This window comes from Dipodomys spectabilis, unplaced genomic scaffold, assembly GCF_019054845.1.
Source record: "Dipodomys spectabilis isolate Male_0828 unplaced genomic scaffold, ASM1905484v1 ptg000185l, whole genome shotgun sequence".
Classification (NCBI taxonomy): Eukaryota; Metazoa; Chordata; class Mammalia; order Rodentia; family Heteromyidae; genus Dipodomys; species Dipodomys spectabilis.
This window is the reverse complement of record NW_024870862.1, coordinates 2,757,849-2,773,855: the sequence shown is the minus strand read 5'-3', so window position 1 is coordinate 2,773,855 and position 16,007 is coordinate 2,757,849. Positions and strand designations below refer to the sequence as shown.

Sequence of the window (16,007 nt, the reverse complement as noted above, 5' to 3'; positions counted from 1 at the left end):
GGGTAATGGAAAAACACACAACAGAGGGGCCCATCAGCTACACCTGACATTGATGAAAATAAACTAAGCAACTGAAGGGCAGCAATGGGAGTGAGGGAATGAGAGGGAAAGAGGGAGCAGCATACACTAAACAAAAGGAATGAAAGGTACATATCACCCGATTTGGAAGAAATAGTTGTATTGTCAAGGCTTATACAATTCACAAACTATAGACCATGATAATGACAACTTTGCATTGTGAAGGTTAAAATGAATATATGACTTTAACTAAGTATTACTATTCCACAATAAGTGTAATCACTTAATCTCAATAAAAGCTATTTAAAACATTATTACCCTTTGGACTTTATTCTAACAATTCATAATGTGGCATGATTTTTTTTTCTGTATTTCTATGTCTAGTCTAATTTCCATAAGGGATTTTGATAGGTTAAAAATAATTTCTTTTTTTCTCAAAATTTTATTAAATGCTAACAAAGAAAATTGGAGAAGAATAGAATTTTAAATCAGAAAAAACATTTCTGTTTTAAAATTGTTTTGGATTTCGTTAGAGGGTAGAAAAGCCAATGTAGAGAATTTATTTAGAATAGTCTTTTATATGAAAAACAAAATTAATAATCAGTACTTTGGCATTTCTTTTCAAGAAAAGAAATTTGTAAATGGGATCTTTTTTTTTTCTATTGTGGAAAGAATGGCTTCTCTTAGACATGAGAAAATGATAGTATAATGTTACTGGTGCAAGTATTGAAGCTATTAATGCTCTGGATTTCTTGATTTCAAGATCCCTTTTTGTTTTGGTCAGTCATGGGGCTTGAACTCAGGGTTTGGGCCCTCTCTGCGAGCTTCTTTGTTCAAGGCTAGTGCTTTACCATTTTGAGCCACAGCTCTACTTCCAGCTTTCTGGTGGTTCATTGGAGATAGTGTCTCATAGACTTTCCTCTCCGGGCTGGCTTTGAACTGTGCTCCTCAGATCTCAGCCTCCTGAGTAGCTAGGATTACAGGTGTGAGCCCCTGGCACCTGGCCAGGTTCTCTTTTAAATAAGTAATTTTATTTATGGCAAATGTTTTGAAAAGCCTTTACAAATAAAAAATGTTAATAAACAATGGTTAAAACAATTAAAAAGATGTAGACCTTTAGAACTACATCTTAGGAGATTATAGACTAGTAGAAAAAAAGTAGGTATTCAGAAAGCATTAGGATGGGCAGAAGGGAAAGTGGGCAGGTGATTACACACCAGAGCCTAATGGTCTACCACACCATCCAGGAGACTGGATGTGGCAGAACACAGGCAGAGGCTTGGGTTCTCTTATCATATTGCATTGTCACCTTTTCCTAGACCAGTGGACAGGTTTGATCGAGACAGGCAACTGAGATGACGTGGAGGCCCAAGAGGGGGCATGTTAAGCAGAGGCAGAGGTTGTCCCGGGAACAGAGCTTTTGATGAATTTGACCAGAGAGGGAAATGAGATTTTGAAAGATACAGTGGGAATTATAAAATCTAAGTCACTTTATAAATACTATTTTCCACATAAGTTTCAGTAATACATGAATCTGTTAATTATGTCTGAATATTTAACCAACTTCATATCAGTATGGTATTACTCTGTGAAAGGCTGATCCTGGGACAACTTTTATGATCCACCTTTTCTGATGTAGAAATTGACTGAAGCGTCAATTGAAGGTTAAAGGAAAACTCTTCATTTCTCTAGAGCTATTAGACCTGAAGACAGCATGTGTGGATATGGATCTCGTACCTGGGGATTAGGTAAAGACACCAGGTAAGGAGTGAATTTGTGTCCTCTGAAAGCCTATGATGAAGTGGAAATCTATGTACTTTTATTTGCTTATATTGAGAATTGTGATCATTGAATTATGCTTTATAATTAGATATCCCTAGGCAGATACTGATTTGGAGCTTTGATTTACTGAGATAATTTTTTTTTTGTGTAAGTACCTAGGTGAAAACTTTTTGCTGTTGTTAGTGATGGTGGTCGTGGGACTTGAACTCTGGGCCTGGGTGCTATCCCTCAGCTCTTCAGCTGAAGGCTAACTCTCTACTACTTAAGCCACAGCACCTCTTCCAGTTTTCAGTGGTTTATTGGAGATAAGAGTCTCATGGACTGTCCTGCCAGGGCTCGCTTTGAACCGCAATCCTCAGATCTCAGCCTCCTGAGAAGCTAGGATCACAGGCCTGAGCCACCAGTGCCCAGCTTCTAGATAATAACTTTTTAAAACAAGTTTGCTCTGTTGCAGTTAGATTTGAAACTATTTTTAAAGAGCTTTATAATTTTATATTAGCTAAATGATTTGTGACAGATGTCTACATACTTGCTGGTGCCCTAACAAGTATATGGCGTAGCATATTTATGTATGTCTCAAGAAGCTTTCTAAATACCCATACATTATATACTTCTCTGAGACCTTTCAGAGTTCTTTTAGCTTCTTGGTATTGCATCTTACTTTATAGTCATTTGTAGATGTGGGTTGCAGCTCCAAGAGAAGTTTCTCCTGTATTTTGCTCCTGTTAGACATTTCTCTATGGCTTCATGATACTTTAGATCTTTGCCAATTCTGCTAGTTAGATTAGGTATGTGTTTGCTTTTACAGTAGTATTGGCCTTCATGGTGTCTGCTGAGAAAGTGATAGGATATACTGTAGGGTAAGGCATGGTGTAGAGCAAGAAACTGTGTAAGACCATCTTTCTGTAAATTAGAAAACTTGATGCATCTGTACTTCTATTTTCTTTCTTTTAAAGAATCTAAGCTTTTATGCAATCTTGTTTTTATTTATTGTTAGTATTATTCTGGAGAAAGTTCCAGGGTGACCTGGAGTTCTCTGTGTCCCAGGCTGACCTCTAACTTGTGAGCCTGCTACAACCACCTCCTGAATGCTAGTGTTCCGCTCTGTTCCACTATGCCAGACAGAACTTCTTTTCCTTGAGTATCTGTTCTAAAAGACAAATGTATAAAATAATAATGCCAAAAGTAAAATTAGGTTTTCCACCATTCTCTTCTATGGAACCGGAACAGAAACTTTTTGAGTGGTTGCTCAATCTCGAATTCCATAGTTTCAATGATCTTTGTTTTACTTCAATTACATGTACGTATGTATGTATATATACATATATACACATACACACATAATATCTATATGTGTGTATGTAGAGGTGGCTGTGCCATTTATGGGGCTTCCAAGAGTGGTGTAAGGAAGACATGTCTTGTGGCATTCATTTTGGGTTTGTTTGTGACTAATTTAGGCGATGATAGTTTATACATAAGTCTTAGAGTAAGATATTTTTGTGTGTGCAGGATCTGGGGCTTGAACTTAGGGCCTGGGTACTGACCCTGAGCTTTTGTACTTAAGGCTAGCACTCTACTTGAACCATGTATGTCTTCACTTCTGGCTTTTTAGAGATAAGAGTCTCACTGATTTTCCTGCCCAGCCTGGCTTTGAACCACAATCCTCAGATCTTAGCCTCCTAAGTAGCTAGAATTACAGGTATAAGCCACCAACATCAGGTAAGAGTCACTTTTTGTGGTTGTGGTTGTAGTTGTGGTTGTTGTTTAATTGTTTCTGTAGTTTTCAGAGCTGAGGTCTGAAGTTAAATTTTTGCACTTGCCAGGCAAGTTTCCTTTCAATGAGCGAAGTCCCCAGCCCCTGTTTTTTTGTAATCAGCTGATGTGCAGTCAGTGCTGTCATGTGAACTTTGGATCTGTGAGGAAGTGAATGAGAAGTGATGTGCAGTCCATCCCTTGCTCATGCCGAAAACACTGGCAGTAGTTACTAGAATAAAGGACAGACTCACGTGACTAAGTAGTTCTGACAGTTTTGAGTTTCCTTCACAGGTCTGGCATGGAGTGTCATCAATATCATTTAAAAACATAGTATTTTGATAAAAGCATAATAGACAACCACACATGAGTTTTCAATAATACTGCCTTAGAGTTTATACTGTTGAGAGCAGGTAATTGTATGTTATCAGGTAACATTTGATGAAACTCCATCCACTGTTAGAGATTTGGGTTCAGTGTGAAGGCTGACTACATTTGAGCTAGGTCCTAAAAGCCTTGAAATGTTCAACAGCAATTTTGGAGCATAGTCACACAAATAGGCATGCTTTTCTCTAGGATAACAATTCAAAGTATAGACAGAGTCTCTCAGGCTGTTTCTTGTAATGAACTTAGCATTCTCAGTTTGCTTTCAGCAGAACACTATTTGTCAAAACAAATTGTTGCTCATCTTTGTAGATTTGATCACACGGTTCAATAAGCTGCGAGTACACCATGAGTTTTGAATTTATGCATAAAATAATATAGGTCAACACAAACGGTAGATCTGTGATTTTTCCTCTCTGTAAAATCAGTTCACTGCTCAAGTTTAATAAATGCTGATTTTTATAGTCTCAGGTGTTTGTGTTTCCCTTTTTCTCTTTCCCCACATCTTTTTAGTCATTAATTGCCAAACAGTACAAACTGTAAGCCTGTAGGGTTTTAATTGTGTGTGTGTTCCGGTCCTGGAGCTTGGGCTCTGGGCATGGGCTCTGTGCCCTGAGCTTTTGTGCTTAAGGTTAGTGCTATTCTGTTTGAAGCAAGCGACAGCTCCACTTTCAGCTTTTCTGGTAGTTTGAGATAAGAGTCTCATGGACTTTCCTTTTTGGGCTGGCTTCAAACCACAGCACTCAATCTCAGACTCCTTGGTAGTTAGGGTTGTAGTCACGAGCCATTGATGACTCATTTTGTGTTTTAATCTTTGTTTCATGGCAAGAGAACAAAGAAAACATTGAAATAACTTAGCATTGCTATTCTGCTAGACTTTGGGACTACTGGTGCTTAAAAATGAAGTGACCCACTGGGGTCTGGCTGATGGGTAGATGTGAGCATTTATGAAGGGGCTTCAACTAGGTGTGTGTCATTTTATACATCAAATACATTTGAGTTAAGATCTTGTTTAAAGCCAGGCACCAATGGTGCATGCCTGTAACCCTAGCTACTCAAGAGGCTGAGAGCTGAGGATCACGGTTGGATGTCAGCCATGTTAAGAAAGTTTGTGAGAAATAATCTTATAAATGCGTTAGAAACAAATGCATGAAAGAAAAAAAAACATTTAAATACATGTCTTAGGTTTCATTTTCTTAACATCACCTTATCTGACCTTTTCTGCTTGACTCATACATATACTAGATAATGCAAATAAGGGAATCCATGGGACCTATGTTTCTTTGGGCTTGGCTTACTTCATTTAATGTAATTTTTTCCCAAGTCTTTCCATTTCCTAACAAATGTGGCAATGTTATAGGATTACTTCTTTGTTGCTTTGTATGTCCCTCCCCCACAGTATAACCCCTGCTTTCACTGTATTTTATATGGTATAATTTGTGGAGGGGAAGGGGAAAAACAAGTCGTTTAAATAAGGATACAGGTGGACCCGTTGCAACAATGAGAAGTACAAGTTGTCGTGTTGAAAACGAACTTTACAACTTTGGGGGGTGGAGAATTGGGTGGGGGGGAGGGGGGAGGCTGGGAAGGGATGGGAAGGGTAAATAATGGAGGAAGCTACAATGCTTGATAAGAAATGTACTCACTTTCTTGCCCATGTAATTATAACCCTTCTGTACAGTATTTTTACAATAAAAAAGAAGAAGGAAAAAGAAGAAAAAGAAAAAAAAGAAAGTTTATGAGATCCTTATCTCTACCCACCAAAAAGCTGGAAGTGGAGTTGTGTCTAAAGTGGTAGAATCCTAGCCTTGCGAAAAATACCTCAGGGGCAGTAGCTAAGTCCTGAGTTCAGGCCCAGGACCTGCAAATAAAAATGAACAGACAAACATCTTGTTCATAAAGTAAAAGTTTTTAATAAGAGCACAGATCTGTAGCCAACTGATACTTGACAAAGGAGCCAAAAGACACACACTGGAGAAAAAAATACTCTCCAATAAATGGTGTTAAGAAAGCGGGTCATCCACTTAAGATACTGAAAGTGGGCCTTTTGTCACCTTCTAAAAACAAAAACAAAAACAAAAATCTCCAAGAGGTACAGAGAGCTCAAAATGAGAACTGAAGTTTTAAATCTACTACAGAAAAATATAAGAAAACTTATGAAACACAGGCAATTATTTTCTGAACAGGACTCCAGAGAATGGAAACAAACATGGGTAAATGGGACAGTATCAAATTAAGAGTTTTTTCAAAGCAAAAGAAGTGACCAGAATCAAGAGACAACTCAAAGAATAAGAGAATAATCTTTGCCAGCTATCCAACAAATAAAGAATTGATATCCATACTACACAGAGGACTGAAATTAGACATAAAAAACCCACAAATAATGTAATTACATAGTTTAAAGAAGAATAAAGGGATGGCTAATAAAGTCATCAGGAAATGTCCAACAGCCTTAGTTATAATAAAGAACATGCAAATTAAAACTGCAATAAGATTACATCTACTTCAGTTAGAATGACAGCCACCAAGAAAATGCTGGCAAGATGCATTAGAAAAGGAATCTTTATAGTCTTTTGGTGGGAATGTAAACTAGTGGAATCATTATGGATATCAGTCTAAAAATAAACCCTTGCAAAGACTCCACTATATCAGTATGAGGCATATGTCAATAGAATAAATCAATATACCAGAAAGATGTCAGAATAACTCATGTTTATTACAGCACTGTGTAAAACAGCCAAATAATGGAATCAGGCAACTGGAATCTTCTTCTTCTTCTTTTTTTTTTTTTTTTGTCAGTCGTGGGCCTTGAACTCTGCGCTTGGGTGCTGTCCCTCAGCTCTTCAGCTTAAGGCGAGCGCTCTACCGCTTGAGCCCACAGCATCACTTCTGGGGATTACAGGCATGAGCCACTGGCGCCCAGCATTGGAATCTTCTTAAATGATAAAGAGGAAGTGGTATTGATGCACAATGGAATGTTACACAGCCATGAAGGAAAATGAAATCATGTCGCTTTCAGAAAAATGGATATAATTAGAAGACATCATAATGAGCTAAGCTAAAAAAAAAAACCCACAAGATATATGTTTTTTTCTCCTATATAAAAGCTAGACCTAAAAAGCAAATGTATTTGTAGACATGATTCTACTTTTATTATTATGGGCAGACATACAATTTCAGTCTACAAGTCTATTTAAGAGGAGAAGGGGAAAACAGGGTGAATAATTTTGAGATACATTGTAACTATATATGAAAATTACTTGAAAGCTGTTGATCAATAGCAACTTGGGGGAGAGAGAGAGGCTAGGGTGGAGCACTAGTAAGAGGGTTGACTAACTAAGGGGAAAGAGAATGAATATGGTTTTAGTAGATTTTTGTCAAAATAAAACTGAAACCTGTTGAAATTGTTTTGAGAAGAGGGAGGATAACATTACGTGGAAATGTCACAACTATAACTATTTTATGATAATTTGTTAAATGCCAGGGACTTGTTGCTTACATCTATAGTCCTAGCTACTTAGGAGGTTGAGATCTGAGAACTACAGTTTGAAACCAGCTCAGGCAGATGAACCTGAGATAGATATTCTGATCTCTAGTTAAACAGTAAAAAAAAAAAAAAGCTGGAAGTGAAAGTATACCTCAGTGGTAGAGTGCCAGCCTTGAGAGAAAAAGCTGACAGAGGGGAGAGAGAGAGAGAGACACCCTGAGCTCAAGACTCAGAAACCTTTACAACAAAAGAAAAAGCAAAACCAAAGTGGAAGTTAATCAAAATTTATGGCAAAAAGAAACTGTGAGATTAAAAAAAAATGGTTAGTAATTTTTCTTTGTTGATCATGGGGCCTGAACACTTAGCCTAGGCTCTGTCCCTCAGCTATTCAGCTCAATGCTAGTGTTCTTCCACTTGAGCCAAAACACCACTTCCAACTTTTTCTGCTTATGTGGTGCTGAGGAATCGAACCCAGGGCCTCATGCATGCTAGGCAAGCACTCTACCACTTGGTCACTTTCCCAGTCCCTGTTACTAATTATTAAAGAGATGTACAGAGGGGTCACCATTTCATAAGCAGATAATGAATGTATTTCTTTGGTGGCAATTTCACCCCTTCCTTTGCTCTCTCCATTTCCCTCTCCCATCTCTACCTACAAATTGTATAGTTCATTTTCCTGATAGTGTCTACTGAGTATCAATGCTGCATTTGTTTAACCTTGGTTCTTCCATTTTTTGCCTACTCTTACCCCCCAAAGACAGTTAAAGGAACAAACAGACAAAAAACAATAAACAAAGACCAAAAAGCAAAAAACAACACCATCTTCATCAACAATGGGAAAAAAATATTAAAAACTTGTTGCCATTTCCTGGCATTCATGTTGATAAATATTATTTTACAAGTTCACTGGCACAGAGGCATTCATTGCACCTTTGGGTCCTTTCCTTAAGAGTACCTCCTTTAATTGTAAGGGTCTTTTAAAACTGATTGCAGTTTCTACACGCTTAGAACACACAATATTTAAGTTGAGATGTATTTTATTAATGCAGCTTAATTTATATGTACTTTAAAACCTTAAAAAGCCATCATTGAAAACTTCTGCACTAGGATGAAAAAAATGCTGGATTCTGTATATAACTGTAATATTTTCCCAGCAATATTGGGAATTGAGCTTGGCTTGTTAGACCAAGCCTGTGTCACTTGAGCCACACATCCAATTCTACATTTTAACAGTTTACTAAAAGTAATATTTCTTTTTCTGGGCCTTCATAAAATGTAATGTTCAATTAGTATTAATGTCAATACAGAAAGGAAAAGAATGAGGTCATGTGAATTAAAATTCTAATTTTCTTTGTGCTTTCATTTCATCTGTAGATGGTATATTAAAATGAAATATATAAATTAATTCAATGTCTTGTTTTGCTGGATTAGTTATTACCAGCTTATTTATAATCATATGTGATCCTTTTTGTAAAATTTATTTCTACCTTATTGCCATTTTCTGAGTTTGTTCAGATGGTCTTTTTCTTCCTTTTGGGAGTACTAGGTTTGAACTCAGGGCCCTTGCACTAGCCACGCAGAGGCTCCATCACTTGAGTTATGCCCCCAATCCTTTTTCATTATTATTTTTTTTTGTCGGTCGTGGGGCTTGAACTCTGGGCCTGGGCGCTGTCCCTCAGCTCTTCAGCTCAAGGCGAGCGTTCTACCGCTTGAGCTACATTGCCACTTCCGGTTTTCTGGTGGTTTCTTGGAGATAGGAGTCTCACGGTCTTTCTTGCCCGGGCTGGCTTTGAACCGCGATCCTCAGATCTCAGCCTCCTGAATAGCTAGGATTACAGGCGTGAGCCACCAGCGCTCTGCTTCATTATTTTTTGAATAAAGTACCTTTTTACCCAGGCTAGCCTGACCACAGCCTGCCAAGTAAGAGCTCCCATGTCTGTATAGCTCTTGTGGCAGGTGTAAACACTACACCAGCATTTTGTTGGTCTCTTACTCCAACCAAACACTGTGGTGCCAGGCCCAATAGTCTTATTTTTTATTGGGAGTATTTTTAATACTTGTAGTTTAAGAATATTTATGTTTGAGGCTGGGAATGTGCCTTAGTGGGAGAGTGCTCGCCTAGCAAGCATGAAGCCCTGTGTTGGATTCCTTAGTACCACATAAACAGAAAAGGCCAGAAGTGGCACTGTATCTCAAGTAATAGAGTGCTAGCCTTGAGAAAAGAAGCTCAGGAGCAGTGCCAGGCCTGAGTTCAAGCCCCAGGACTGACAAAAAGAAAAAAGAAAAAAAGAATATTTATGGTATGCTCACTCTTTCCCTCTTTCTGTCTCTCATGCTGATCATGGTGCTTGAACTCAGGACCTGGGCACATAAGCCCAGTGCTCTACCATTTGAACTAATTCACTAAAGCTAGTGCTTTACCACTTTGAGCCACAGCTCCATTTCTGGTTTTCTGGTGATTAACTGGAGATAAGACTCTCACATACTTTCTTGCCTAGGCTTGCTTTGGACTGTGATTCTTGATTTCAGCCTCCTGAGTAGCTAGGATTATAGGCATGAGCCACTGGTGCCTTGCCTATATCCCATTCTTAATTTTAGATTATTTATGGAAATTTCTATTTATAAAATAACTTTTCACATTCTGGAAATTTATATGGATAAGAAATTCATTTTGGTGTGGCAGTTGTATGTGTACAGAACTCCTTGAAAAGCAAACCCTTAAGAAATAAGACACTAAACTTGAGCTCAGTGACTCCCACTTGTAATCACTAGAGACCTGGGAGGATCATGGTTTGAGGCTATCTGGGGAAAAGGACTGAATATCAACAAGCCAGGCTTGGGGGTATGCATCTGTAATCTCAGCTATGCAGAAAGCGTAAGTAGAAAAATCTTGCTTCAGTGCAATGCTCTTAAGTTCAAACCCTAATACTGCTTTTATTGGAAAAAGAAGAAATGGGTCATTATTATTTTTTGTTTTTTGCGAGATTATGTTTGTAAAAGCATTGGTGTAATTCATTCATATGACTGCAGAGGCTTTTGCTGTTTTTCAGTGGCATGAAGTTAAAGGCCCCAAAGAAAGAAACCTTGGAGGAGGAGACCCTGGGTGACCTGGATGAGGAGTCCCCAGCCAAGTAGGGTGTTTTGCATATTTTCTCATTGGATTGTAATCTTTTCATACATCTTCTTAATGTATTAATAAGGAGCAATGTAGTTCAAGCTATCTAATGAGTAATTGTTTTTAACTTAGTCAACTTACTTGGGGTCTGAAACTTACATTCCCATTTTTTCTTGCTAACAGTAGATGGCATTGGGTCTTGCCTTATGACCATAGTCATTCCCTGCTTCGTTTTTAAAAATATTTTTGTTATCTTTAGGTATTTGTACAGAGCAGTTTATGAATATTGTGTGTCTTGATCAATGTTACCCTTTCAGCATTCTCCCCCAACCCTCCAAGCCACCCTTCCCTTTACTTATCTTAATTCTAGGTTATGTATTGAATGTTTTGCAATATAATAAAGAAATTTATGTGTACTCTGCATCTTGATTTGTGTCACCACATCAACATCTTTGCACACTCCCTTTTGACACACCCTTTCCCTTAATGTGTCTCAATTCTGTGGTATGGATTCTTGCCTGCATTCTCCACACTTCCCTCTTCATCTACCCTTCTCCCCTTCCTCCCCTAGCCTTCTCCTCTTGCTAGCACCAATATCCTGGTTCTTGTTTTGCTGGGCTTTGATTTAAAATCTACACAATTGCTAATGAGTGATTTAAAATTTTTTAGGTACTGTGTTTTGAACTGGAGCCTTGAGCTCTTGCTCAGCTTTCTGACAGCTAGTGCTGCACCACTTAGTTGCTGCTGGTTATTTTGGAGATGGAGTCTACGACTTTTTGCCTGGGCTGGCTTCAAACTGCAATCCTCTGGATCTCAGTCTTCAGAAGAGCTAACATGCAGCATGACCCACTTGTGTCCCCTTCTAACGGGTTTTAATAAAATTAATGAGTTAAATTCAAATATTCTGTTCTTTGCCCACCTCTTTCCATCAGTAGCTTGTTCAACTCATTTCTTCTGTTACTCTCGCCAAGTCCCTCTTTTCTCGCTTTTTTTCTTGTAGCTAAGGTGTCTGGTCCGTATCCAGCAGGTTTCTACCTTAAGTCTACTTGTCCTTTCGAGTTCCTGTGGGATCTTGCTTAGCCAAACCCAAGCTCGATGACTCCTCACAGTTGTCCGCCCTGCCTGAACCCACAGACAGGCACTGTAATCATTTGAAACCTCTGCATGTCTTGACTCCCAGTATTCTGAAATGAGCCCTCAGTTCCACCTAGCAATCTGTTTCAGGGTTTCACTTTTACCGCCATTACAGCTTAGACCTTCTTGTCTGCACAGAACTCTGACTCTACCCTTTCCTTCTCACCCCACACCTCCTCTTTCATTCTCCCTGTGCAGCTCTGTGTCTTAAACAAAGTGGGAGCCATCAGATGGGAACTTCACAGTTTTCTCACTGTCAAAGGTACAAACCTGTCTATAGCCACTCACCTCCTAGCTTTCTGCCTTCCTGGTAAAAGACTATCTTCTTACAGCTCTTCAAGTTTTTTGTCTTTTCTCTCTCAAATTCATAGAAACTTCATAGTTACGGCTTTTCTCCTCTGAATTCATCTTCTTTCTCCCAGATCTGGTCTTGGAATCAACATTTTAAACATGGTCATTCTCATGCTGGCGCTGGGACTTGAACGCAGGGACTCTCGTTTGACTTTTTTGCTCACGACTGGCAACATTAGCTAAAGCCATGCCTCCAGTTATGTTTTTTCTGGATAATTGGAGATAAGAGTCTGAAGGATTTGTGTACCCAGGCTGGCTTCAAACTGTGATTCTTAGATCTCAGCCTCCTGAATAGGTAGGATTACAGGTGTGAGTCATGGTGCTTAGCACTCAGAAATCTGCTGAACCTTCTCTTGACCCTCCATTCTCTCATGCTTCCATCTTTCTGAGTTGTGTTCCCTCTTTCTTCATTTCCATACCCCATCCTCATTCCTCACTTCACTCTTGCCCTCTTGTCCTTCTGGAAGCTGTCACCATGTCTCTTGATGTAATGGTTGTTTCAACATGAGTCTTCTTGTTTCTCAGAAGCATTGGACTTTATTGTTTTCTTAAACATGTCCTCTCACTGGCTTCTGACATCACTGTACTGGATTACCTTCTGCCTCTCAGTATCTCCGTTGTAGGCTCATCCTTATCTTGTTGGTCTTTTAAAATGCCATTTCCTTCAGCTTATCTTCTAGAGCCCGTTTGTGGGATCTTATGTATCCTGTGGCTTAAACTGTCAGATATATCTCCAGAATTTATCTCTGAGTCCTTCCTTCAGTATACTTCTGGACACCTCCCCTGATCCCATATATTCCTTGTATTCCACATCTCCAGGATTTAGCAAATTACTTTCATTACAAGCCTCTGAGCCTCCTTAGTTGTTTCCACAAACTAGAAGCCTAGGAATCACCCATGCAACTCCTTTTGAGACTGCCTCTCCCAAATTGAATCCTTCCCTCTGCCCTGTGTGATTTGTACCCTACCTCCAACAGCACAGTCACCTGGCTGTCACGTGTCTCCCTGCATTTTCAGCTTGTATGCCAAAGTGGCATTCAGACTGCTGTGCCCTCTTGCTCACTGAATCCTGTTCTTCTTTAAGTTTCTGACCTGACCTGCCCAGTCCTACATGGTCTGGCCTCCACAGGACCCCTGGCTCTAACTGTGCCTTCCTGGGTTCACTTCATGTCTCCTGTTTTTAATCTCAGACATACCTGTCCTCTACTACTATCCTCACATCTGACATACTTTCACAAGTATTGATTTCCTGTTCTCTATTCTTCCATTCATCTTCACCTTCAAACCATTGGAACTTTTACTCATTCTTCATCTGCCCAAGGCAGCGTGTCTAAAGAGCATAGACTTGAACCTAGAGTGCTGAGTACAAATTCTAGCTCCACCACTCACCAGACTGGACAAGTTATTTAATCTTTCTTCATTGGTTCTGTTTTCTTCATCTGTAAAATGGTAACAATATAGTACTTGTGCTAAAGGATTGTTGTAAGGAGTGTGTGTATGTGTAAGGGAGAGAATGTACACATAGTGCCTAGCATCTGGTTAGCACTATAGAAATATCACTGTGAATATCTATATAGATATAGAAATATCAATATTATCAGTGTGACTTATCCTAAGAGTAAAAAGGCCATAATTATTGGTGATTATCAAAAGAATTAATTTGCTATTCAAAGCTGATGGGAACATGCTTTGTTCTCATAACTCCACGTTGCTCTCATGTCCTCTCACCTCCCACCCCTCCTACCCCTGAGTCCTTCCTGGTTCTCAGGAATAGTTCATCCCTGACTTCATCTGAAGTGCAGGACCAAAGCCAGGCACTGATGCCTCACTCCTGTCATCCCAGTTACTCAGGAGGCTGAGATCTGAGGATCACAGTTCAAAGCCATCTCAGGTAGGAAAGACTGTGAGACTCTTATCTCCAATTAACCACCAGAAAACCAGAAGCGGCACTGTGGCTCAAGTGGTAGAGCAGTAGCCTTGAGCTGAAGAGCTGAGGGACAGCACCTAGGCCCAGAGTTAAAGCCCCATGGCCTACAAAAAAACAAAGGAAAGTTCAGGACTAGGATGATACCTCTGCTAGAAAATCTCAAATGGAATTTAAATTCCAAACAGGACAGTTTGGATAATAAATCCCAAATAGGACCAGACAAAGAATCTCCAAAGAAGAGTCTAACAACTCCTGGTTTCTTCTTCGAGCCCAATCCTTTTATCTATCCAAAGACTCTATATGAAAGACTTACCTCTCCCCTCTTGTCCCAATCTTCTTATGTATCTAAAGATCGAATATGAAGGAATGACCGCCGCCTTACTGTCTCAGGCACATATGGACCAGGCAAAGCCCAGGTATGTGTGGACTTGATGTGCAGGCAGGGCAGTCTGACCCAAGCCTGGCCTTCAACATTCCACTGTGAGCTGATTGAAAGTCCCTGCCTTTCTCTGCCCTAATAGCCTTTTGATAACCTCTGGCCCCTGGCTCAGACCCCACAAAACCCACCTCCAAACCCAGCTTCTTGTAGCCTCCATTCCTGCAGGAAGGTTGGTTGCCGCTTGCTGATTCTCAGTAAGTAGACCTGTCGAGATGGAGAGTCCTACCTGTTCCTATTCCTTTTTCTATTTTTCTTAACAAAAACTGCAAAATATGTTGGAAAAATAAGATTAATAGTTAATATGATGACTTAAGCAGTGACTTGCCTAAATAAATACATGTAAATTTATATGAATGTTGGGAAAGTACATTAACTGGATACCTCTGGGAACACATAATATTCTTTCTGAACCAATGAACATTTATATATAGTTGGGTGATATAAGGTTGAGTAACAGAATAAAATATAGCATCATTCTAATCTTCATACTTATGGAGATACTGTAGCATTCATAAAAGACAAAGTGATTCTATGATCTCTCTAAGAGATGGCAATCTCCATGAGGGCTAGTCCACAAATCTCCACTGGCCATAGCTGTTACTAAGCATCTGGTTGAACTGCTGGTGCTGCCATGTAGAGCAGCCAGGTTGGCCAACCATGCTGAGAAATCCTGGTTTCTGTTTTCTCTTGTCAAGCTTTTGAAAGTTGGAAAAACTATATCAAATGACAGTGACACTGGCTGGTCTCAGCCTTGTCTAAATAGTGATTTAACATTGCTGCTTTCAATAATATATAATGTGTACTTCTCAGTTATAGAAACTCTAGATGAATGAATTCAATACTATATACCCAGTAATGTTTTCTTTTACTGACAATCACAACTGCTCTTCTTTTTGATGTTGCTTCCTTAGAGGAATGTGAAATGTTCTTTGTCCCATGTGTTCTAATATGTGAGGATAACTGTCACAACTTGTATTTTGTTATAAAAGTAGCATTTCTGAAGTATTACTGTGCGCCAACATCTGCTCTTTATAGAACTGTGTATTAATTCACTGAACTCTGAACTGCTCTGAGCAGTTAACTCTTACCTTTCTCACATGGAAGCACAGGGTTAAACAACTTATTAGTAAGTACATGGCCAGAATTAGAGTCTAACTGTGCACCAGACAGAAAATGATAAGAATGGTTACTTGGAATTCAACTGACCATCCTGTTAGGGACTTCCATTAGCTGGGAATAGGTTGCTCAGTCCTATAATCATAGCTCCTCAGGATGCAGAGATCTGAGGATTGAGGTTCAAAAGCCAGCCCAAGCAGGAAAAGTCCATGAGACGCTTATCTTCATGTAACCACCAGAACTGAAAGTGGCAATGTGGTTCAAATAGGTAGAGCGCTAGCTTTGGCAAAAATGCTCAGGAACAGCCCGTAGACTCTGAATTCAAGCCCCACAATGGACACACACACACACACACACACACAGATAGAGAGAGAGAGAGAGAGAGAGAGAGAGAGAGAGAGAGAGAGAGAGAGAGAGAGAGAGAGACCTTCTCCTAAAAAGAGAAGATACTGGTTCTGTCAGCTTGAGGATTGCCAGAAAGATCACTGATGATTTCCCTAGA

The 16,007-nt window shown here is 39.4% G+C and overlaps 1 long non-coding RNA gene across 1 annotated transcript; it reads right to left on the bottom strand.

The window, feature by feature from the left end:
• Window positions 1-1,386: 1,386 nt before the first annotated feature.
• Window positions 1,387-15,751, bottom strand: LOC122121149. The gene is made up of 3 exons (XR_006149894.1): window positions 15,739-15,751; window positions 9,334-9,336; window positions 1,387-1,499 (listed from the first exon to the last, which is right to left on the bottom strand). It is a non-coding gene; the product is annotated as an uncharacterized LOC122121149 (long non-coding RNA).
• Between the last annotated feature and the right edge of the window lie 256 nt (window positions 15,752-16,007).